Raw genomic sequence first — 25,967 nt, 5'->3', positions numbered from 1 at the left:
TAAGCTGGGCATTCTCCCACTGCTCTCTGTGTTCCCGCAGGAGTGATGATTATCTTTTGGTAGCTCTAAGCTGTGTTGCCTTGGGAAATAGGGTGATGCTGGAAAACTCCATGAGCCCAAACTCAATGCAGTGTTGAGACTTCTCTTGAAACCTGAACTTCTATAAAGTCTCTCTGGTCTGAGGGTATCTGCCAAGTCTGTGTTCTCCAGGTGCTCCTGGCCATGGTTACAAGGCACTGAAGCTGGTTCAGATATGTAGCTTGTACTGAGGTCTGTCTTACTACTCAATGCACAGGTGGGGGAGTCTTCTCCCATGTTCCTTGGCATATGGTGCTGGTTCCCACACCTCTCATAGAGACACTTTAGTCCATGTGTGGATGCCACATTTCAGGTGTTAAAGAGAGTACCAAAATGAGGGATGCCATAATGGTGACATCTCTTGGTATTATTCCTAGGTTAAACCATTTTGAGTGTCATCTCTTCTTGGAAGGGCTGTCACCATTAGGCTTTCAGTTCTTCAAATAATCTTCAGCTCTCTGCTAAATTCAAAACATTATGTTTTTGAAGACTATCATCCCTGCTTTCATTGTTTAGGTAGAAAGTAATGTTTTCTTGGGAGGTTTCCACTTTCCAGCAGTCAAAGTCATTTGGCTGTCATTTTAACTGTTTACTTTTAACCAAATAACACAGTTTTGTTTTGTTTTTAACATGCTCACAAATTTAATGCAAAATAATTATGGTGCTCAGAAGATAATTAAATAACCCTAAAATACGGCTCAATTTTCATGCACATACAATCTCTTCCGGAGAGGTGAATGCTGTTTAAAATTGTATGACATCTGTTTCCACGTCTAATGCAATAACATATCAATCCAAACTTCCCTCTGAAAACTACCACAAAAATTAAAGCAAACAAACAAAATACATAAGAAATCTGCATGAAAGTATCTGAATTCTACTAATAGAATTACTGTGAGGTGGCCAAGATCCAGGAGAGAAAGAGAACACCCTGATGTGAGCCCGGCTCCCCTTACCACCCGTTCCTGCAGGTGTCCACAGACGGAGGTGGTAGACTGTGATGGCTATCGGAAAGCAGTGTCTAAGATAGAGAGAGACAAAAGGAATCCATTGGTCTCTTGGGAAACAAAAAACTGAAACCCAAAAGCAAACAGGGAGGACAGACCTGGTCAAATCTCTAGTTACACATTTCTACTCTTGAGGGACCTTATCGTGGAAATAGATAAAAGCTAAATGTCAGTCCATTCTCATAAAGATGGAACTCATCTTCAGATTAGTTCAATCACTGAATGAATTCACATGATTTCAGGTAGGAACTACCTGCAACTACCTACAAATAGTAGAAGCCCAATCTTATTTGAGGGAAATAACCATCACCCAGAGCTTCTATTGGTCAGAAAAGAACTGGTAAGCATACATAGTGAAAGATAAAATTAAAAAAAAAAAAAAAAGGGAAGAAAGATAACAGACCCTTAAAGAATCCAAATATTGGGGCATCTGGGTGACTCAGTAGGTAAAGAGTCTATCTTTGGCTCAGATCATGATCTCGGGGTCCTGGGATCAAGCCCTGCATTGGGCCCTTTGCTCAGCAGGGAGCCTGCTTCCTTCTCTCTCTCTCTCTGCCTGCCTCTCTGCCTTAAATCTTAAAGTAAAATCTTAAAAATAAAATCTTTTAAAAAAGTAATAAAAGAAATAAAATTTTTAAAAAATGCAAATATTGAATTTATCAGAGTTTAAAGTAATTTTTATTAAGATGGTAAAAAAAATGATACAACAACAAAAAAACCTCCCTAGAGAACTGATATTAATAAAAAATACAATGAAAAGTCTAAAGCAACAAAATAAAACATATGCTAACTGAAATAATGAACTCAATTGATGAGTTTCAGAGAAAACATCCCAGAAGATAGATTTTATGATCTGAAATATAGTTTAACAGATGTTCAGACTAAAGCAGAAGAAGAAAGAAACAGGACGAAGATACATAAAGTATTGATTGCATAATGTATGTAGTATAAAGAAATGTGTTCTAACATAAATATAATTATGTGTCCAGATAATGAAAACAGATAATTAAATCAAAGGTAAAATTACAAATCTGCCTGGGGGCGGGGGGGCTTGCAACCATAACATTAGAAATTGACTTCTCAACAGAATCTGTGGTAGACAGAATAGAATTATGCCTTTATGTGCTAACAGCAAATAACTGCTAACCGAAAACTGTGTACAAAGTGAAACACAGTCTTCCAGAGAAGAGTGAAAATGGAAATATTTTTAGAAAAACAACTGATAGGATGTGTTATTAAAGTTGCATATGCAGAGAAATATTAATAGGGATTATACAGATGGAACAAAATAACTGCTAACGTGAGTCTGCAAACCTGGGGAAGAGCTAAGAGTAACAGAATGAACAGGTGGGTTAATTTAGAAGAACATTGACTATGTAAAACAATAACAGCGCTTGAGGGAAATAACATATAAATGGCAATAAAACATGAAAACAATCACTCAAAAGGGGAAAGTTGATTCTCATATCCTGGGTTCACCACTTCCTGGTACTAAATGTGCTCCTTTGTAATGGGCTGTAATGCATCAAAAATGTAGGTTAATTACTAAAAGAAGAGAAAACCTAATGAATAATGAAACAAAGTAATTGGTGGGGAAATGGAATGATACAAACACAGAAATAATTCCAAAAAAAAAAAAAAAAAACAGAGGGAGGAGGCAAGAAAGGAGATTAAAAGACCCACCGACAAATGTGTCAGTGGTTCAATGAATTTAAATGGACTAAATACTCCACATAAAAAGCAACATTTATCACCTGAAAAAATTAACTATGTGCTACTTTCAAGAAATCCAGTTTAAAAACAAAGACCCAAACAAGCTGACAAATGGATGGAGGGGAAAAAGTTACACAACGCAAATACAAACAAATATAAACTAAACTAGTTATGCTAATAAGATGAAGGGAGCTCCAAGAGAGGAAGACAGGAACATTACTGGAAATAAATTGAGGTATTTGGCAGTAATAGGAGTTTCTATTTAAATGCAAAATATAACCATTTTTATTTTGTATGTGTCTAATAATCTAGCTTCAGAATATATGCAACAAGAGCAAACTCATGAATTTCAATGATAAATTAGAAAATCCAAATTTAAAGTGGAAAGTATTTCAAGACTCTCTCAATAGCTTATAAAACAAGTTGCCTGAGTATAGAAATTTTGATCAGTATTATCAACAAATTTGAGCTTGTTCATAAAGAATAAATCAATGGGTTAAGCTCCCACGTAGCAGTTTAAATCCAAAGGTAACAAAAATTATGCAAAAATGATAAAAGAATGTAATAAAATAAAAACATAAAATAAATAATATTTTTATGTTTGTATATAATTGGTAAGTACTTAGAAATAATAATTAAGAAAATATAGTAGTCTCTTAATTGTTAGTAACACATGCATCATTTATGGTCTTACTGATAATAAAAATATATATATTAGGAGAACATTTGGAAATTCCACATTTTTTAAGGTAAAATTCCCAAATTTCTCGGCAAAAAAGGTACCAAAACTAATGCAAAAAGAAATAAAAATATCTTCATAGTCCTATATCATATTGTATTCTTAATTAAAAACTCTGCAAAAAGAAATCTATAGACTCAGATTTCTATCGACTTAGTAACAGCAATTACTTTAGAAAAATTATATAAGAAATAAAACAGGTAAGGGAAAAAAAACAAAGAAATCCTCCTCTAAATTTAAATTTCATATTTCCTAACTATTTTGAGGTCAGTGTAATATTGATACCAAATCCTGGAAAGTACCTCACAGTAAAAGAAAATTATGTATCAACCTCTGTCATGAACAGCAAGCCAACATTCCTTAAGAAAGTATGAGCCTATTGAATATATAACATAGAAAACATATAATTTCTCATTACCCTGTTGTTTTTTCCCCAGGAAATTGAGATCAATAAGGTATTTAAAAATCAATTGATTTAATTTTACACATTAGTCACATTAAAAAGAAAAAGAAATCCATGATAGTCTTAATATATGCAGAAAATATATTTGACAAAATTTTTTTTTAAGATTTTTTTGTTTATTTGACAGAGATCACAAGTAGGCAGAGAGGCAGGCAGAGAGAGAGGAGGAAGCAGGCTCCCTGCTGAGCAGAGAGCCCCATGCGGGGCTCGATCCCAGGACACCAGGACCATGACCTGAGCCGAAGGCAGAGGCTTAACCCACTGAGCCACCCAGGCGCCCCTATATTTGACAAAATTTAACACATTAATAATTTTAAAAAAACAATGAAACAGAAAAGGGCAGAAACTTCCTTAGCTTCCCTAAAGTCCAGTACAAATAAGCTAAATGATGAAATATGAAGTTTTCTCTTTGAGCTAGGTAATGAAACTGTAATTATAAATACATCATATTGAAGAGTCTGGGTGGCTCCGTTGCTTCTGCCTTTGGCTCAGGGGTCCTGGAATCTTGGGGTCCTGGGATCCAGCCCCATGTTGGGCTCCGTGCTCCCTGGAATCCTCCCTTCCCTCCCTCCCTCTCTCTCTGCCCCCTTCCCCCTGCTCATGCTGTCTCAGGCTGTCTCTCTCAAATAAATAAAATCTTTAAAAGAAAAAAAATATATACATATATATATAAAATATCTCTTCAACTTTGCCCTGGAGAACGTAAATACGATATTAAGTCAACACAAATGAGGCTTTTTGTAATCATGGGACCAAACAGCCCTCCAGGTCCATCTCTGCATTAAGCCCTATAGAGTCTCAACATTTAACAGGGTAGCACATTCTCCCCCTCCCTCTCTTTTCCCTCCCTCTTCTGTCAGGAGATAGATGCCTTCCCATTTTGATATGCTGAGAAAAGTAAAGATGAACTTTAACAGCAACATTTAAGGGAAGAATTTAAAAACAAAGTCTTTCTAGGATGGTAAGGATTGTTTGCTTTTTAACCAAAGGAATTAAAATTTTAAAATTGTCTTAAATTTGTCTTAGAAGATATGTTTTCATTAGAAAAGCCAATTTCATGGTTGTGTTTGCAGTTAATTTGACCTATCTTCCTTTGTCAGAAGAGCCATGAGAGACTGGAAATCTGCGGGTTAGTTACAACAGAAAAATCAGCTCAGAGAAAATTAGGGACAGGTGCTCTTGCCTTTGTCTCAAGCTGGTTTTATGACATTGGGTAAGCTCCTTTCCATTTTTGTGTCTTTCCTTCACTAGGATGAAATAGAGGGGCTGGGCCATGTGACCTCTGAGTTTTTTGTTTTTTTTTTCCCTACTTCTGAAATTATATGGTTCTATGAACTTCAAGAGAAACCTATTTACTGTCCATAAAGGACTTTGCCAGCACAAAGCTATTAAAGTTGCAGATAAAGGGTTCTCCTAAAAAGCTAGCAAGTTAATAAGTGCCTCTAAGCCCTTGCTTTAAGACCTGTTTTTCTCTCAAGTAAAAGCAACCTCAGTATTTCTATGAAGTAAAACCAAAGAAAATATTACTAATAAACAATTAAAACCATCAAAAAGATGAGTCACTTTCTCAAACATGGTAAGTGCTCTTTAGCCTCCATTAAGTTTTTCACTATGAGAGACTTACATTCTTTTCAGGACAACTGAGGGGCAGATTCTCTTTGGGGGAAAACGGAGTGAAACACTGTCTTCCTAATCTCACAAGTATTTGTGGAAGATCTGAAACAACTTACGGGAAAAGCATGTGTTTTTAAAGTCATCCTTGAAGTTAAATCATGCCATGCGAATTTCAATATCTCAGGAAGTTCACTATCAGAGTCTCAGTATTCTTACTGACAAAAATGGGTAAAATAGAAGTTGTCCGGAAGCTGTTCATTCTGGGACACAAAATTATAAAGTGAATGTTGCTGAGTTACATTAGGTGCTCAATAAATGGCAATTTTGTTGCTATTTGGAATCCTGTGTGCTTCTTTCTGTCTCCCTCTTTTAATAACCTTCCTGTCTTCAGCATTCCATGGATTTTTGTCTGCAATCCTTGTGTCTGCTAAATTGCTGAAACAAAGCAGACCCTAAAATGCAGTGGCTCAAACAGAATACATGCTTATTCATCTCTTACATAACTCTCTGAGCAGGCTGCTCCAAGAACAGGAGGTGTTTTGGGTGATATTTTTCATACAAGCTCTTTAGGAACTCAAACACAAGGCATCCAAGCTATCTACCAAATGTAACTAGACCCACTCTTGTGGTCTGGAGACAAGAAGGGAGAACGTAGAAAAGAAGGCATCAGTGCGGAAGGGGTATTTCTTGTTGTTCACACACATGTAAACTCCAAGCAAGGGAGGTTTGGGAATGAGTCCTGGCAGGATCCGACCATAAGGACAAAAGAGATCGAAATCTGATGGAGAGTGGCAGTCAGCCTTTCAGGGAGTCCACACTGCTTCTGCCTCCTGGCACAGCATTTTAACACATTTCCTGATGGATCTGCTGTCTACACTCAGTGTTGTTCCTATTACACGGCCCTAATTTTTGCCCTAAAATACATTTTTGCATATTTGTTTCACATTTTAAGAATTGACAGTGATTTTACTTTACATATCAAGCCCCTAATCGTGATCTGATCTCGTTCCAACAACAGCACTTCTCAGAGTTAACATTTCCATACACCCTCCTGCCACCGCTTTCAAACCCAAAACTGCGTTCACACTCACATGGAGCAGGGCTAAACTAATCCTGGGCTGCAGTGAAGGAAGGACGTCCCAGTATTCCTAGCAAATGGGTATGCTCCCATCCTATATGTACAGTTCTATGTTGTTCTTCATATGGTTTGTATTTTTTTGCTTCTTTCTGGGAAGGCAATCGGATGAATCCCATCAAGTCAAGCTGTGTTACCAATAAGCAGGCTGTGAGTTGGAGTTCCTGTGTCCTCTCTGTATTTACTCCCTCCCAGCCAAGCCAATTGGGGCAAGGAAAAATAGCAGATACAGGAAACATTGAATATATGTACCGAGACCTGGCAGCTGTAGACCAGGTTGCAATTCTGATTCTTCCTTCACTTAGCATTAAATCTACCAGTCTCCCTGAAGCTTAGTTTCCATTAATCAAAGACATCCATATATGAGATCACATACACGGAAACAACCTAATAAACATTAGTATTCTTCTGCATCCCGGGGGAGAATTCCCTAAATATTCCCAAACTATATTTGCCAACTCTCAGGAAGGTCATGTTGTATAGTCAAATTTTTTGTGGACTACATTTTTGCATGCATACTGCTTTAATTTTCATGTATAGATGCCATAGAATTTGTATTTTTGAATGTGTATTGGTATATGTGAATTTTTATCAAATCACATTTTATATAGATGTCATTTGGGCTTTTTTGGAAAGTAAACATGGCACCTATTTTTAATGAGATTTTCATTATTGTTTTCCTCACCTATATAGATTTTGTTTCTGAGTACAAGTCAATATTAAAATAGTATCATTAAATATCAATAGTTAATATTAACTTATTAAAAGGTGCTGGAGAAATTGATGCCAATGAACCCGAGCATATGTGAGTGTGCTCAGAAAAAAATTTTGATTATGAGAAAGGGACTAAAGCTAATGAAAGCAGCAAAGTAAAACCTGGTCACACCCAAGTCAAAGCCGTCCCTAGTATTTAATTGGTACTTGAAGACCCAAAGATCAGCGTAGACAATTCTCAGCTCTTCAAGCTCATGACAACAAACCCCCCAAGACTTTGTCTCTAACACAAGCTTTTTTAAACTCATGAGGAAAGATTGCAGGCTGGCAGGCAAGTCTGAGGTGAGGTGGCAGACTGACCTAACCATCACGTGGGGCTTAAGGACGTAGATTATCGGGGGACACAGATGTCCTTCCACAGAGAAGTAGTCCTTGAACCCAAGAGCAGAGCCAAAGCTCTCTGGTCCTGTTCTGAACCTGACAGCTTTACTGCCCATCAGAGAACTCTGAGGTGAAAGCCAGAATGTCCAGGATAGAATAGACTTTATGGTTCTTTGCTAATCATTCTCTCTACACCCTGCCATGGGATTGTTTCTATTTTGTAGCTTTTACTTTTGTCACAGGAAGCATGTTTATTGACTGTTTATGACATGCTTATTTACGATTTATTTATTCTTTTACTTTTTAAAATATTTTATTTATTTATTTGACAGACAGAGATCACAAATAGGAGAGAGGCAGGCAGAAAGAAGGAAGCAGGCTCCCCGCTGAGCAGGGAGCCCAATGTGGGACTCGATCCCAGGACCCTGGGACAATTACCTGAGCTGAAGGCAGAGGCTTATTAACCCACTGAGCCATGCAGGTGCCCCCTATTTATTTATTCTATTGCCCCGTTTGTACTTCTTCTTATTCCTTACCTCCACCCCAACTTACATCCCTCCGTGTCTTCGGACATGTCAGTGTGACCAGGCTACCCTCACCAGTCATTCAACTACTCACGAAGCCAGTGTTACTGGGAGGGTGTTTCAAAGATAGGATTGAAAATTATAATCTGTAATCAGGTGACTTTATGTATAGGAAATTATCTAGCAGTGGTAACTGGGACCCTCTGTCTCTTCTTCCTGACAACCTGCCCGTAGAGTGTGCACAAGCCTGGCCAGTTTCTCGCGATGAATCTCTTGCTGTGTATTTCCCCCTGCTTCTGTTTCTCTGATTGGAACTGACTGATACACATCTAGTGGTAACAATGAAAAAAGAAGCCTCATTCCGCTTGCTCTAACACCTCAGTAGAACTTTTAAATCTGTGACAAGACAATTAATTCACAAATGTAACTTTACTTGTTGATTTATTTTTAAAGATTTTATTTATTTGACAGAGAGGGGCACAGGGAAAGAGTGAACACAAGCAGGGGGAATGGGAGAGGGAGAAGCAGGCTTCCCGCTGAGCAGGGAGTCTGATATGGGGCTTGGTCCCAGGACCCTGGGATCATGACCTGAGTTGAAGGCAGCAACTTAACTGAGTCACCCAGGTGCCCCCAAAGTGTAATTTTTACAGTATAAAAGACAGACCTAATAAATTGGTCTCAGTGATTATGATGCCCAAGTTTAGAGAGGTTCAGGATATGATGAAGGCAGTGCTTCTGAATTTTCAGGTGTTATACTCTCCTAAAGTCTTTTTAAATTTTAGCTTCTGTTTCAGCAGTTCTGTACCATGTTCTCAGATTCTGCATTTCTTACTAACAGGCCCATGATATGGCATGGTCTAGGGGCCACACTTTGAGTGGCAATGACTTAAGGAAAATCATGCAGTCAAATAAAGTGTCCCAAACTCTCTTCTTTGAACTCAAGTCTTGGAATGGAGCAATGTGCTAATAGGCTGAAAAGAAAGATGGAAGCAGAAAGGTTTTGCCCAGCGCACAGTCTGAGTCCCTGGAAGAGATTTGTATTACCAGTGCTACCATCACAGAACCAGGTAGGAAAGATCAGCACTGGCAAAGAGAGGAGACCGGTGTCTGATTTCCATTCTGGGATCTTAGATTTAAAGGATCTCCTTATATTTCCCTGCTAGAAAGCTAGGAGTCCTGGTTTCTTCTTTGGGAACCTCTCGGAAAGATCCCAGAAATACTATAGGCACAGAGGGACTGAATGAAATTTGTAAGCAGGAACCAGAAACTTGGGAACTGGGGCAGATGCCAGAAATCTCAGACCTTGTTATTGGTGGAAACATGTCACCTGAATGGAAAGACAAAATGGTATCTCAGTGACCACCTAGCAGGGACGATACTTAGTCTGCAGCCAAGACCAAGAAGGACACAAGAACACTGTGGACCACTTGGTAGTATAGACCTGAGGCATCCTTCCATTTAGCTGACACAGGGTAGTATAACTATCCTGAAGGACCAACACACCATCCCAGGGAGGAGATAAGGAAGAGGAAGGAAATCTAAACCTTTAAAAGTTTCCAAAATAACTAAAAGCCTTCATTATCACAGAAAGTATGCTGTAATTCCACATAGGAAAAGAAATGGATTTAAATGATTAATGAGAGCATTATTGGTATTACAGCTCAAGGGTGTTATAGATAAAAAGTGCTTTATGTCTTGGCCTGTAACTAATCAATATTTATTACTTTATTTCTTTGAGAAAAACAAGCTAATTGTAAAAAGTGAAATTTTGGAACCCAGCCCAATAATAAACTAGACACAGAATGAACAACATTACTCATTTATCTGTAAGTTGAAAGTTGATTCAAACCAGTGTTCTGCTCCCAGCAATAGCAAAATGGATTGTTTTGCACAATCCTCCCTGCTGAAAACAACTAATAAAGTTGGATAAAATCATTTCCAAGAAAACATGGGCTTTGATTCTCTAAGCCAGTGAAGAATTAAAGGCTCAGAATCAGGAACAATGGTAATACAGAGTTGAGCCTAGCATTTGGTCTCTTTCCCTTTTGAAGCAATTGCCAACACTGAGTATAGTGTCTGAGGATCAGAAACTTAGCAGAATTTCAGCAGATTCACTAAAGAGGGAGTACAAATATGTTCAAATGCTGTCATGGAACAGAATCCTTGGTAAATATTCAGGCTTATATTATAAGGAGAAAGGTAAATGGGAAGTGAACTGACTTTTATGTGGACTGAATGCCGGCTTCAGATTTTCTTCATGATTGAATTAATTGTTTCATTACTGTAGCTAACCTGGTCATCTAACCCTTCCACCTGAAAAAATTAAAAATTAAAAAAAGTTAAGAGGAACAGAGAACATTTTAAAAAAAGATTGTAGATTTAAATTCACCAGTAATTGTAGTAAGTATTAATGGACAAAATATTCTAATTAAAATACAGGTTGTTTCAGATCAATAAAAATATATACTTCTTATAGGAGAGACACCTTAAATATAAGAAAACAAAAAAAGATGAAATTAAGAAGATAAAAATGTAAACATGGAAATTATAATCAAAATAAACTGATAGAGTCATATTGATACCAAAAATAGAGTTTAAAGCAAGAACCATTAGACTTAAATAATTTTCAAAATGATACCAAGGGCAATATGATGAGAAACATATTAAGATTCTAAATCTTGCAGTATACAATGACATGGTCTTAAATAAATCAGAAATTAACAGAATAAAAAAGAAAAATACATACTAACAAGCACTGTGGAAAATTAGAATACCTCTATCAGAAACTATTAGAATGGCCTGACAAAGAAATCAATACTAATATTAAAAAAAAATTGACAAGATAAATAATTGACCTCAGGGTGCCTGGGTGGCTCAGTGAGTTGAACATCTGACTCTTGGTTTCAGCTCAGGTCATGATCTCAGGGTCATGAGATAAAGCCCTGCATTGGACTCTCCCTCCAGTGGGGAGTCTGCTCAAAATTCTCTCCCCCCCCCCCGCTCCACAGTCTCCACTCCCTTCTGCGGATGTGTGCTCTCTCTCTCAAATAAATAAATAAATCTTTAAAAAATTGACTTATTTTTAATTGACTAGATTATTTATAATGGACTGTATAGAAGATCAAAAACTTTAGAGTATGGTTTTTAAGTGCATCTGGAATTGTTATTGAAGTCACTTATGTGATGTGCCTCAAGGCAGATAAAATAATAAATTTGCTCCATCCCTACTAGAAAGCAAACTGAACATGTATCTCAATAGCTCTAATGTATTCTTAACCTTTTGTTTAGAAGCTCTTTTTACTAAGAACACCAGAAGAGATATAGACCAAGATTGATGAAGAAATTTTTTAGGACATGGCTTCTTTTATTTTATTAGGTTGGATATTCCAAATGGATGAAAATTGCATTCACATATATCTATACAATGATCATTACATAATCATTAAAAATATATTTAAAGAAATGTAAGGATACTGGAGTAGGCTCACAAGTATTAAATACAACAGCAAATAAAATATGAACTATAAACTCACAATTATGTAGAGTAATTAAAATGGACTCTCCCAGCTTCTGGCCAGTGACTGTCATATACTAGCTTCCAGTCCTGTGAAGGCATGTCCTGTAAGAAGTCATTTTTCTCTCTCAATTTCCACTGAGCATTGCCCTTTCTATTCTTTTTCTTAAAGTTGTTTGCAAAGAGGAGAGCTTCAATATTGACATGTCAACAAGTGAGGTACTAAATTTAAACTGGAATATCATAGAGGTTCTCTATGTTTTTTCACACCCTAGATGTGAGAATACCATTTATTTTCTTTCTTCTGATTAAAAAAAAAAGACTAAGGTATTATAATCCACATTTTTAATGGGTACATAAAATATCAAGGCTCTTATTAAGTAGGTAAGTCTGCCATGCACCAGCTTAAGAGTGGAATTAATTCTGAATATATAGTATTTTGGGCACCCTAGCCATTTCTTGATTTATTCATCTTTAAACATGTTATGCATTTGTCATTATTTCTGGGAACAGATCAAGTCACCGAGTATTTCTATCCACTACTTCCTTTTATGTCCTTACTTTGCTCAGGGTCATGGATTAACTCAGAAAAGAAACAGCATCATTACTCCAAAGTCTAGATAAGTCTCCACTGAGGCATTACCTGTCATGCATTTTGCCTCTTAAAGTGCTAGAGTGCACCATGTTTCTTGGATATTCCTTTTGTGATGAAGACTCCCTCCAATCAAAGAGATTTATCATCATGAAACACCATTTCCTAGCTTTTTATAAAACATCTACTGGGAAAAAATTACATGTCGTGACATAAGAACTCTCCTCTCAAGCTAATAAAAAAAGGTAACCTGTCACTTATTAAAACACCCAGAGGAAAATAAACTGAATCATGATCAGAAACCATGAAGTGAATGGAACTAATGAGCAGAGTTCTTAGGCATGTAGTTCTCCTACTTTGGTCCATTTGTTGTTTCCATTTGCAATTTTTCCTCTTGCTTAATAGAAACAAGACAACAACTGTCTCCATTAACATTTCTATCCCTCTTTTCTTATATACAGCCTGTAAATACTGATCTATAATTGTCCCTTAAATTAGCATTCCAATCAGCATACAGAGGAGGAATCACAGTAAACTGATAGGCAGTCTGCAAAAAAACAGTCTAGATACTGTAGGGCACAGGAGGTGAAGGAAACTCTGAGAATGAGATGTGGGATTATTAACCCCTTTATAAATAGAATAAAGAAAACATATCTTTATAAATGGCTGAAAATCTGTTCTTAGAGCAAAGTTGAATTAAATTGTATCAGCCACTGAATTGGGATTAGCTATGGCCAGTCACTGCAGATCCCACCCTCTGCTCTTTCAGTCATTTGGGGTCAGAAATAATCAAAATCACATCAAGCTGGACAGTACCTTATGGTCAAAATTAAAAACCAACCCTTTAATTTTCCTGGTCTCCAGACATCTCTGTTGTTTCTGTTGTAGAACCCCCTGGTTAGAGGGGGTGGTTGGTCTTTTAGTTGATTTGGAATATACAATTGAAGTTAACTCGTGCAATTTTGAGAGTTTCCTGCTAACACTTCCAAAATGACATTTCCATTTTCATAAATGCTGAAGCCAGACAATACGGAAAATAATTTCTCTTAAAATTGAAATGTGAATCCATTTAATATGCTACCTGGAAGTTGAGTGGCTCGGAAACTTGCAAAAGAAAATCGAAGACAAAGAGAGTGCTAAAAAGTAGAAAACATTGTCATATGTAAGTGGAACACACATACTACTTAATATATCATGGTTAGATGCTATGGCTATATCCATGCAAATTAACCTCTCTAGGTAACACTAGTGACTGAGTGTTATTTGGTAGGGAGTGAAGCTGACTGGATAATAAGACAATTACTAGTAAATAAAAATGCAAAGCCGGGGAATTACTGGCTACATTCTCATAAGTCTGCCTCTACTCCTACCCTCCAAACATGCTGATTTTGGGAAGGTTGGGGTTTTGGTATCCTGGGTTTTTGATCTTCACACTGTCTCTGGGTTACCTTAGCTTAAATTACCTTCTCTATGTTGACACACTTCAAACACATTTCAGTAGCTCAAGTAGTTCAATACCTTGAACTCAGGCCCATGAAAAAGCTTGCCTTCCAAACCCTCTCTTTTTTCTTGAATCTCCTCTTCTTGGTGGTTACTGGCTTTTAGGTGAGAATATCATGATCCACACATCTGTCTTCTGGGAAAGATGGCTTTGAGGTTTTTTCCTCAGTGTCAGCAATTTACAGCTTTTTTGTCTCAGAACATTTTTACAATATTTGCTTTTTTTTTTTTTTTTTTAAGATTGTATTTATTTGACAGAGAGAGACACAGGGCAAGAGGTAACATAAGCAGCAGCGGGAGTGAAAAGGGAAAAGTAGGTTTCATGTTGAGCGGGGAGCCTGATGCGAGCTGCAGGGCTGGATCCCAGGATCCCGGAATCATGAGCTGAGCCAAAGGCAGGCACTTAACAACAGAGCTAACCAGGTGCCCCACATTTTTACAATCTTAAAATTATTGTGACCCTAAAGTGTTTTTGTGGATATGAATTATAATTTTCCACATTTAACAAATTAAAAATTAGTGCTCAGTTATTTTAGAAATTCCTTTGTTGATTCATTTATAAATAACCTTAATAACCCATTTTATGTTAACATAACATTTTTGTGAGAATAAAACTATAGTTTCCCAAACTAAAAAAGAAAAATTGTGAGAAGAATGGTATTGGTTAATATTTTTGTGAATCTCTTTAGAAACTGGTTTATATTTAGTTTGCTTATATTCAGTCTTAAATCTGCTTTTGAATTTGAATCTGATATCCCATGTCACAGAGCCTCAGGAAATCTCTGCTGAATTCTCATGACAACACAGGAGTGGAAAAGACCAGTAATGTCTTCACAGCATTATGGAAACAGCTTTGACTTCGACAGTGACATCAAAGGGTTTCCTCCTTTGGAGACCAAGGGTTTCCATTAATTTCTCAGTCAAACTGAGGGCAAAGTCCTGACTTCTTGGGCTTCCACGTGGCCTCTCTGTTCATTCTGGTCTCTGTTAAATAGCACACAGTTCCCTATAGCATGAACTATGAAAATCTACCTACAGAAACTCCTGTAGGAGTCTGAGATGAGGTTTTAGGCAGCATACCACATAGATTTTAAAAGAATAGAGAGGGGAACTTCCCACTGGACTCTTCCCATGTCCTCACTCGCTCTGGAATGTCCACAGAGGCTCTCTTGCCCCACCCCACTGGCTGGTATGCAGATGTCTCCTGCCTACAGCCTACTATTCTTTAGTTCCACTCTCTCTTTTTCAGCACATTAGCTATCTAGGGTATTGTTCCACTCTGTTTCAAGGAAAGAAAGAGACTGTCATTATGAGAAGATAGTAGGCATGTGACGGTTTCATTGCAGGCAATAAAAATTTTTTATAGTCTTACCATTTTCAGGGAAAATTTTATGTATCACTAGGTTGTACACCTGAAACTAATATAACAGTGTATGTTAACTAACTGGAAGTAAAATAAAAACTTAAAAAAAATCGCCTAACTGTGGCATTGCAAAGGTGACGTATTTGAAAATTAATCATGTAAACTATACTTATTCTTTGTGAACTGATGAATTTGCTATTGCCGGACATGGGGGCAAGGGAGGAAATGTTTGCATCCTCTGATCTGCTTGGCATCTCTTGGTGCTCTCGTTCCCAGTTTCTGTGGGAAGCGGACAAGTACAGCAAGGAGGAGTTGGCTGATCAGGGGTTCAGACTCCTCTCCTGACATGAGGTTCAACATTTTTATTGACCCACATGTCTTTGGTGCTCTACCCATTTTTAAAAATCATGTTCACTCTGTGGCTCAGAGGGTTCCTTTTTATTCATCTGTCTTTGTTTTCATTGGTTCTTTCCTCTGTTGTTTCAATGCTGCTGTCCTGCCCACTCAACATGTCAGTCCTTCTACATTTTCTCCTCCTCCTACTTTTTCTTCATCATTGTAACTTTCAGTTCCCAATTTTTTATTTGGTTCATCATTCCATTTTCTATTTCTTTGTCACAGCCTTTCTTTCTTTCTTTCTTTTTTTTTTTCTTTCAAAATTGTTTGCAGTTACTTGTTTGAGCATTTTTATAATCCCTGCGTTTGGTCTTTGTTAGAGAATTCTGACATCTGTGTCCTCTTGTTACTAACATCTTGTAAAAGTCTTTTTCTCTGTAAGTTGGCATAATCCTTTTTTCTTCAGATACTAAATGGTCTGGGGTTGTATCTTGGCATTTAGTACTATAGTATAAATCTTTAAACCTTATGGAGAGTATTGATTTTTTTTAGTGGGTAGTCAAGCAATTACTTGGTGAGGTTGAGGTTGTTAAGTTCTAACCTGCACTCTGTGGTTTGAGGTTCCAGGGTCATTTGTTTTTAAGTTATTTGCAAGTGCTATTTTGACCAGCTGGATCTGTGTGCCACTCTCATCCAGTCTGGGCCTTGGGTCCTCTCTTTTATTTCTGATCTCAAATTTTTTGGAACGCCAGGTAGGATCAGGTCCGCGCATGAGTAAGCCCAGTTCATAAGGTCGTTTTCCTCAGCTCTTTCTTCAATCATCTCCCCAATACTTCACAGTTGTCAAATGCTTTCCCTCTTTCAATTCCTTTAATGACTCTCTGCTTCACAATGTTGTAACTCTGTCTGCATCCAGAAACAAGTGAGCGAATGATAGGGAGACAGAGAAATAAAAATAATGGAAGTTTTCCATATTTATTTTTTCTGATTTGAGAGGAAAGTTCAGCTCCACCTGGACTCTGTGGTTCCCGTGGCTGCTGCTGCCCCAGGGATGAATGGGGAGAGTGCCCAGATAGAAAAGAGTAAAAGGAAACAAAAGCAGCAGGGATTGTCAGTCTGTATTAGAGCATTAGGACTTCCCTTTATCTCTCTAAGACAGAACTACAGGGCTCTCTGTCTGCATCCTTGTGTCTACTTCTAAGGTTTGGGGCTATGTTGATACCAGTCCAGGGGTGCCAGTAGAGGAAAAAAAATAAGTGAAATAAACAGGAAACTCAGGTCATTGAGGTAGTTGGTTTGAATTCTGGTGTTTTTCTTTAATCAACCTCCTGTTATTTAATTTCAAATCCCAAGATATCTGCTCTTTGCTTTACTTCAGTTTTTTTTTTTTTTTAAGATTTTATGTATTTATTTGAGAGAGAGAGAGAGGAAGAAGGAGCATAAGCACGGGGAGGGATAGAGGGAGAAGGAGACTCCCTGCTGAGCAGAGAACCTGATGCTGGGCTCCATCCCAGGACCCTGGGATCCTGAGCCTAATATAAACATTTAACCAACTGAGTCACCCAGCTGTCCCCCTCTTCAGGTTTTATAACTGCATTCTTTGAGAGATGCAGTGTGTTTATTCCATCACACTTTACAGTGAAACCCCAACATTTTATTTTACTATATTGACAAACATTAGAGAATGGTTATGATGTCATTGACATTATCTTAAAACTGGTAATAATCTTCCATGAGTTTTGAGGCTCTAAATCACCGATAGATGATGTCTGCTCAAAGTCAAGTTTCCATGTACAAAATCTCATGGCAAAACTTGTGCGAAGGAGATCTGTCAAGGCTCTTGTTGTCCGCCTGAGCTAGAGTATTGTTACCTATAGGCACTATCTGTCCAGTAGGTTTCTAGAGCTTTCCAGTCAAAGGGGACAGATTTTAATCATACAAGATGAACTTTCTCTCTTTTTAATTGAGAACAATGTATTGGAAGGGACAGGAAGGTTCATGAAGTCAAATCAACATTTATTTAGAAAAATCTTACTCAAAAAAGACATATATCACCTTTTACATCTTAAATATGGTGACCAGTTATGCGTTAAGAAGGGAGCAAAATCATAATTAAAAACAGTGTTCAAGGTTGCTATATATTTGCTTAAGCATTAATATCAAATCTTTGTGACTTTCAGAATGTGCCATTCTTTCTCTTACTACTATTTCTTTGTAGCTTAGAGGGTATGTGCTTTGCTTGAAAACCTCTTATGGCCCATTTCTCTGTAGTATAAATATAAAGTATTTTAAAACTCAGCAAGACATCCCAGTGTGTTAGCATTTAAAGTCACAACTGTGGTAGGGGAAGAAAACCAAAAATACAAAAAAAAACAAAACACAACAAAACAAAACAACAAAATACCACTTTAGGAAGAAACAGAATCTCTGAGCTTTTGACTCAAATATCACACATCAGTGTAAACCAGGCCCCACGAACTTGCAATGCAGGAGTCATCCAGCATCTCATTTGGCCTCCCTGCTTCTTCTTTAAAAAAAAAAAAAAAAGCATATGAGCTTCTTTCTACTTAAATATTGAGGAAGGATATAACAAGTAACGCTTGCATTTTATTTTCACATTAGAAACATATTTTTGTGACTGCAGTTTGCGGTGTCCAAAATGTTTGTGGGCTTGGGATGAGAAGAGTTATCCCCATTTGATCATTGAGTAAACTGAAGCTCGGAGAAGAGCTAAGAGCACATCCACCTGTTACTAGTGGAGAAAAGAAGAAGCTTTGTCATCTTTCTGCACATGTGGTGATCGTTCTGCTTTATCAATTTGTCTGTGTCATTATACTGACTATAATGGGATTGGACTTAAAATTAAATCATTGGATATTTGGTTAATAATAATGCTTCACTTTTTTGAATATTGAAAATAACCCAATACTTTAAAAAATTAAATGAAAATGTAAATCCTTCTAAGGGTAATTTAGAAAAGGTATTTCATGTAAAATCAGTTTTGGTACACCCAAATTGTAGACTACATTAAAAACATGTCAGATAAAGCACCTAAAAGCAAGCTACCAACACAGAAGTTACTTGTGGAGAAATGATAGACATTAGGTCTTTAAAATGCAAATTAGATACAAGTAAAAGAATACTATATTTAACATATGAAACGATTCTGAAGTCTCCATAGCAACTACTGAAGTGTTAAGCATAAATTATGTGATTAAACTTATCAAAGAGAGCTTCCTTTCAGCCTAAGCAATTGCAAACCCAATGATGCATCTGGTTCCTTTTCAGAAAGTCCCACCAAGCACACCTTTGGAAGATAATCAAAACAGCTTTTATCTATGATATGTAAATCTGATTAATAATTTAGAATCTGGGACAAATCTCTATATTAAAGAAAACATGTTTGTGTGAATTTTGACATTTGTAGGTAATGATAACCCGACATTAAAGAAAAGTAGGGGAAAAAGGCCTTGATTATACCATCCCTTTTCAGAGTTGAAAAACATGGTGCAATTAACTTTATTCTTTATGTTCCTTTGTGTTATACGAGTGTGGTTGTGTGTGTATATTTCTGTGTGTGTGCATGTGTACACGTGCTGTGTGTGTCCATGGATGTGTACGTGCTTGTGTTCAGTGCATTTGTCTTTAACAATTACATATCAAGGCTTCGGTATCACTGTCAAATAAAAATGACTATATTCTAAAAATGAAATAATAGATTCCTCAAGGATTTCTGGAGCACTGTTTTGTGTAATTTGTGCCAGATTTTTTGACTGATTTATTTCATGCATGCCCTGTAAGTGTGAAACTTTTAATACACAGTTCCACGGCATTCTCTGCAGCCACAGGTGAAGACGCCATAGCTAGTTCAGGTGTCCATTTTGTATTTCTGCAAATTTGGTAATTGTTATTGAATTCCACAGGACCAGCATGGATCAGAGAAGTTGACTTGAGCAATCTATAAATATCTATCAATGTAAATAAAATTAGGTGTCCGGAATATTAAATATGAGTCTTAATAAATCAGCTCTATAAAAGTGAACCAAACAAGTTAGGAAAGAAGCCTTAGTACATGCATACTTCATATATGTCAATAACATGATGGCATGTCACAAAGAAATCAACAGACAGCCACAGAGAATAATTTGACACAAAGACAGAGTGAAATATTGTGGTGCCTTATAAAAAAGATTGAAAAGAAGCTCAAAAACATCCAGCATTTTTATAACATACTTCTGGAAGAAGATAAATTTTCCATTTATTTATATTTACCTGCTTTATTTTTTACTACCATAATAAATTATCATATCAGGATTTATATTGTTTTCAATAATGTAGCTTAATTACTCTTCTGAATTTTAAGCAAGAGAGTATTTCTAACATTCATAAGTATGTCTTCTGAGTTTTATTTTCCAGACTCCATTCTTCAAGCATTTCTTTAGGTATTGTTTTCATTCACAACTTGTTTTCTCATTGGGATCTTCAGTTCTCAAGCTGGAGCACTAGTTTCCTTCCTGAATGCATGCCATCTTTTGTTTTTTATTGTTTTAATAGCTTTGCCCCTTCTTTCTTCTTCATTTTTGGAGACTGCCTTGGGTTTGTCTGCCACATTGCTGAATCACATTTCAGAAATGCCAATTCTGCTTTTATCTTGTGTCTGCTATTGATTTTTAACTTCCTTTCATTTGCTCAACCTTGCATTTTGCAGTATGCCCTCCCATCTCTGGTTTATAAATGACTCAGAGTGTTTCTTGACATCTATCCCTTCTGTCATGATGTTGGAAGTCGACAGAAGGAAGGATTTGGTATCAGTTCTTATTCACATTAAAGCTTCCTATATTCAGAGTACTGAGGGTTTGCAGCCAAGGGCTTGCAGTCTAAATCTCTTTTTACTCATGTAGGTATTTACTTGAAAGTTTCTCTCTGTACTGTAACATGCTGTCCTACTCTTTCATTTCTAGGACCACTGCCAAGTTGCATCCTTTAATGAGAGTTGGAAAGCATTTTTTTATTTGTGCATATCTTACCATTAACCTGAAAGTTTGTAACAGTTGCTGAAGCCTTTCTTTCTTTTTGGATGTGCAGTTATCAGAACTAAACACTATAAAAATAAAAATGAATGATTTTAATTGAGGCTTTACCATTTGCCATGTTCCCTGCTTAGAGCATCTCAGATGAATTAGCTCCTCTTGGTTCTAAAAAATGGGTACGATCATTATCCAAACTGAAGATATGTGAAGTCTCAGATGGAGAGAGGGTAGGTGAGTTATTCAGGGATCAGCTGGCATTTGGCAGGAGTAAGGAACCAGCCCAGGAGGTATAACTCCAAACCCAGGTGCTGGCTGCTTCTTCCATTCTAGGTGTGTGTGGATCATAAACTTCTATTATCTAAGCTGAGTGTGGCTTTGCTGCTCTGATCATCTACTTAGTGATCACGCATGCTTACACACCTTTGTGTACTGATAAAGTCTGCATTCTAACACTATTTTAAGTCTCACTAGTCAGTGGTCATAGATATGCTGTACATATCTCTATACCACAAGGGTTACAGTGAAGTCACTTTCTCCATCACTATCCCCACGTGACCTTCATCTCACCTCGTAATGTTTCAGAGTTTCCAGAAAGTCCCAGAAGGTGATACCTCTGAGAAAATGAATGCAGCCGTCTTTAACAATTCTGTCTAAAACTACCCAGAAAACATGTATATGACAATGGCACCCAGCAGAACACCCTAATTAATCCCCTAACCTGCTACAAACCCATGTATATAAAATCCCCAATTATCTGTATAATGTGTCTAGAAGCTTCAGTTCAGAGAATAAGAAAGAGCAGAAGGCCATATACCTAAAACAAACAATTATGTTGAACCAAGGAGTTGGCATGAAGACATTTGCCTGAACATATAGCATATAAGAAACATTATTAAGGAGGAGGCCTTATTTAGGGGTATGGTTTTGAAAAAAACAAAAGTTTTATATTAGAAATATACTCATTGTAGGAAATCTGCAATGTAATTTTGAATTAATATCGTGAATTTTGGAAAGTAAACTGGCAATCATGAATACAAAGAACATAAATTGGGCACTAAAATATCATTTAGCAAAGCAGTAAATGATCATGATACGATGAGGGAGGGGTTCATATTTAAGAAAAAAATAATAATTTAAAAAACATAAAGGTAATGCAAAACAAAGATAAAGACATTTGAATAATGGAGGTTCACTGTCTTCTAGGCCTGTGCTCTGCCTTTGGCCACACTCATTTAGAGGAAGATTGGTAGATGGAGAGCTATGTACTCCAGTATTAGGGTGAGAATCTATGTATCATGTTCTCCTAACATCTTTACATTTATTTATTCAACTCTCTAGGGCTGGGCCCACTCCAGGTTTTGAAACCAACTACACTAAGGCAAGAAAGGCTTGGCTCATGTGGTATGGGGCATTTATTTTGTCGATGTGGTATTTTATATTAATTGACTTTGGGTTTTAGAACATATTCCTGTTCTCAGGATTAATCCCCCTTGGTTATGGTCTACAGTCTTCATCTATCATGGGATTTAATTGGCCAGTGTTGTTGAGGTTTTTGCACCCTATTATCAAGAGCTATTTGTTGGTAGTGTTCTTGTGATATCTTGGTCTGATTTTAGGGTTGGGGTAATACGATCCTCATAGAATGAACTGACAGTATTCCCTCCTCCTTTATTTTTTTGGAAGTGTTTGTGAAGAATTGGTATTGGTAGTAGTGAAGCCACCTGGGACTTTTCCTTGGTGAACAGTTGTTTGTTTGTTTGTTTACTAATTTAATTATTCTGTTATAGTTGTATTCAATTTTCTATTTATTCTTGAATTTGTTTTTGTAGTTTGTGACTCTCTAGAAATTTGTATTTTTTTTTTTTTAAGTAGGCTCCACACCGAGCATGGACTCCAGCATGGGGCTTGAACTCAGGACCCTGAGATCAAGACCTGAGCTGAGATCAAGAATCGGAGGTTTGACCGACTTGAGCCACCCAGATGCCCCAGGAATTTGTCATTTCATTGCGTTATCTAATATGTTAGCATGCAGTTGTTCATAGCATTGCCTTAGAACCATTTTTATTTCTATAAGGTCAATCATTTATGTCTTCACTTTTATTACCAATGGTACCAATGGTAGGAATTTACCTCTTCTGTTTTTTTTTCTTTTCTCTTTTTTTTTGCAATTTTAATCTTTTTTTTTCTTTTTCTTTTTCTTTTTTTTTAAATTTATTTTCAGCATAACAGTATTCATTATTTTTGCACCACACCCAGTGCTCCATGCAATCTGTGCCCTCTATAATACCCACCACCTGGTACCCTGACCTCCCACCCCCCGCCACTTCAGACCCCTCAGATTGTTTTTCAGAGTCCATAGTCTCTCATGGTTCACCTCCCCTTCCAATTTACCCCAACTCCCTTCTCCTCTCCATCTCCCCATGTCCTCCATGCTATTTGTTATGCTCCACAAATAAGTGAAACCATATGATAATTGACTCTCTCTGCTTGACTTATTTCACTCAGCATAATCTCTTCCAGTCCCATCCATGTTGCCTCAAAAGTTGGGTATTCATCCTTTCTGATGGAGGCATAATACTCCATAGTGTATATGGACCACATCTTCCTTATCCATTCATCCACTGAAGGACATCTTGGTTCTTTCCAGAGTTTGGCGACCGTGACCATTGCTGCTATAAACATTGGGGTACAGATGGCCCTTCTTTTCACTACATCTGTATCTTTGGGGTAAATATCCAGGAGTGCAATGGCAGGGTCATAGGGAAGTTCTATTTTTAATTTCTTGAGGAATCTCCACACTGTTCTCCAAAGAGGCTGCACCAACTTGCATTCCCACCAACAGTGGAAGAGGGGTCCCCTTTCTCCACATCCCCTCCAACACATGTTGTTTCCTGTCTTATTAATTTTGGCCATTCTAACTGGTGTAAGGTGATATCTCAATGTGGTTTTAATTTGAATCTCCCTGAGGGCTAGTGATGATGAGCATTTTTTCATGTGTCTGATAGCCATTTGTATGTCTTCATTGGAGAAGTGTCTGTTCATATCTTCTGCCCATTTTTTGATATGATTGTCTGTTTTTTGTGTGTTGAGATTTAGGAGTTCATTATAGATCCTGGATATCAACTTTCACGTGAGACAGGAATCCATCAGAATCCTAGAGGAGAACGTAGGCAGTAATCTCTTCGATATCAGCCACAGAAACTTCTTTCTAGATATGTCTCCAAAGGCAAAGGAAACAAAAGCGAAAATAAACTTTTGGGACTTCATCAAAATCAAAAGCTTCTGCACAGTAAAAGAAACAGTCAAAAAAGCAAAGAGGCAACCTATGGAACGGGAGAAGATATTTGCAAATAACAGTACAGACAAAAGGTTGATATCCGGGATCTATAATGGCAATTTTAATCTTAACCAAATAAAGGATTTTACTGTTTGTTAATCTTTTCCTTTTTGTAAATATTTTATTTATTTGAGAGAGAAAGAATGAGAGAGATTGAGAGAATGAAGGGGGGAGGGGCAAAGGAAGAACCAGGCCCTCTGCAGGGAGCCTGATGCAAGACTCAATTCCAGGACCCTGGGATCACAAACTGAGTCAAAGGCAGACGCTTAACTGGCTGAGCCCCCCAGGCCTTCCAGTTTGTTAACCTTTTCAGAGAACTAGATTGTTGTTTCATCAAATTTCTCTTTGTATTTCTGCTTTTTATTTCATTACATTTCCTCTTGAATCCTTGTTATTTTCTCCTTCAACTTGATTTAAGTTTAGTTTGCTCTTGTTTTTCCAGTAGAAGTTTATGTTATTGATTTAAAATCTCATTTTTTAAAAAGATTTTATTTATTTATTTGACACACAGAGAGATAACAAGTAGGCAGAGAGGCAGACAGAGGGAGAGGGGGAAGCAGGTTCCCCACCGAGCAGGGAGCCCAGTGGACCCTGATATCGTGACCTGAGCTGAAGGCAGAGGCTTAACTCACTGAGCCACCCAGGAGCTCCCCCCCCCAACTTTTTTTAATGTAGGGTATATGTGACAGCTATATGTTAACCTCTAAGTACTGCTTTAGCTACACCCCATAAGTTGTAGTGTATGCACTTTTATTTTTGTCCATCTCAAACTTTCTGATTTCCTCTCAAATTTCTTTTTTGAGTGATTGGTTATTTAGCAGGTACTTTTCCTCATCCACATTTTTGTTAATTTCCTAAATTTCTTTCTGAGATTGATTGCTAATTTTATTACATTGTGGTCAGAAGAATCTACTTTGTATTGTGACAAGTCTTTTTTTTTTTAATTTATTTTTTATTTTCAGCATAACAGTATTCATTATTTTAGCACCACACCCAGTGCTCCATGCAATCCATGTCCTCTATAAACCCACCACCTGGTACCCTGACCTCCCACCCCCTACCCCTTCAAAACCTTCAGATTGTTTTTCAGAGTCCATAGTCTCTCATGATTCACCTCCCCTTCCAATTTCCCCCAACTCCCTTCTCCTCTCCATCTCCCCATGTCCTCCATGCTATTTGTTATGCTCCACAAATAAGTGAAACCATATGATAACTGACTCTCTCTGCTTGACTTATTTCACTCAGCATAATCTCTTCCTGTCCTGTCCATGTTGCTACAAAAGTTGGGTATTCGTCCTTTCTGATGGAGGCATAATACTCCATAGTGTATATGGACCACATCTTCCTTATCCATTCGTCCGTTGAAGGGCATCTTGGTTCTTTCCACAGTTTGGCGACCGTGGCCATTGCTGCTATAAACATTGGGGTACAGATGGCCCTTCTTTTCACTACATCTGTATCTTTGGGGTAAATACCCAGGAGTGCAATGGCAGGGTCATAGGGAAGTTCTATTTTTAATTTCTTGAGGAATCTCCACACTGTTCTCCAAAGAGGCTGCACCAACTTGCATTCCCACCAACAGTGGAAGAGGGGTCCCCTTTCTCCACATCTGTGACAAGTCTTTTAAATGTATTTAGATTTGTTTTATGGCCTAGTTCATTCTATCCAGAAGAAAGTCCCATGTGTAGGTGAGAGGAATATGTATTCTGCATGGATTGGGTGCATTGTTCTGTAGGCATACATTGGGTCTAGCTTGTTTATCTTGTGAACTCATTGAAATCCTGCCCACTTGTCTATCCATGATTGAAAGTGAGGTATTGAGGCTCTAATTGTTATTGTTAAAGTTTCTCAAGTTCTCTCTTTGTCTCTGCTTTAATATCTATGTTGTCCTGATACTCACGTAGCTAACCCAGATTTCTCATGGTTG

This window comes from Mustela putorius, unplaced genomic scaffold, assembly GCF_011764305.1.
Source record: "Mustela putorius furo isolate JIRA1106 unplaced genomic scaffold, ASM1176430v1.1 tig00003845_pilon_pilon_pilon, whole genome shotgun sequence".
Taxonomy (NCBI): Eukaryota; Metazoa; Chordata; class Mammalia; order Carnivora; family Mustelidae; genus Mustela; species Mustela putorius.
This window is presented reverse-complemented; position numbering follows the sequence as displayed.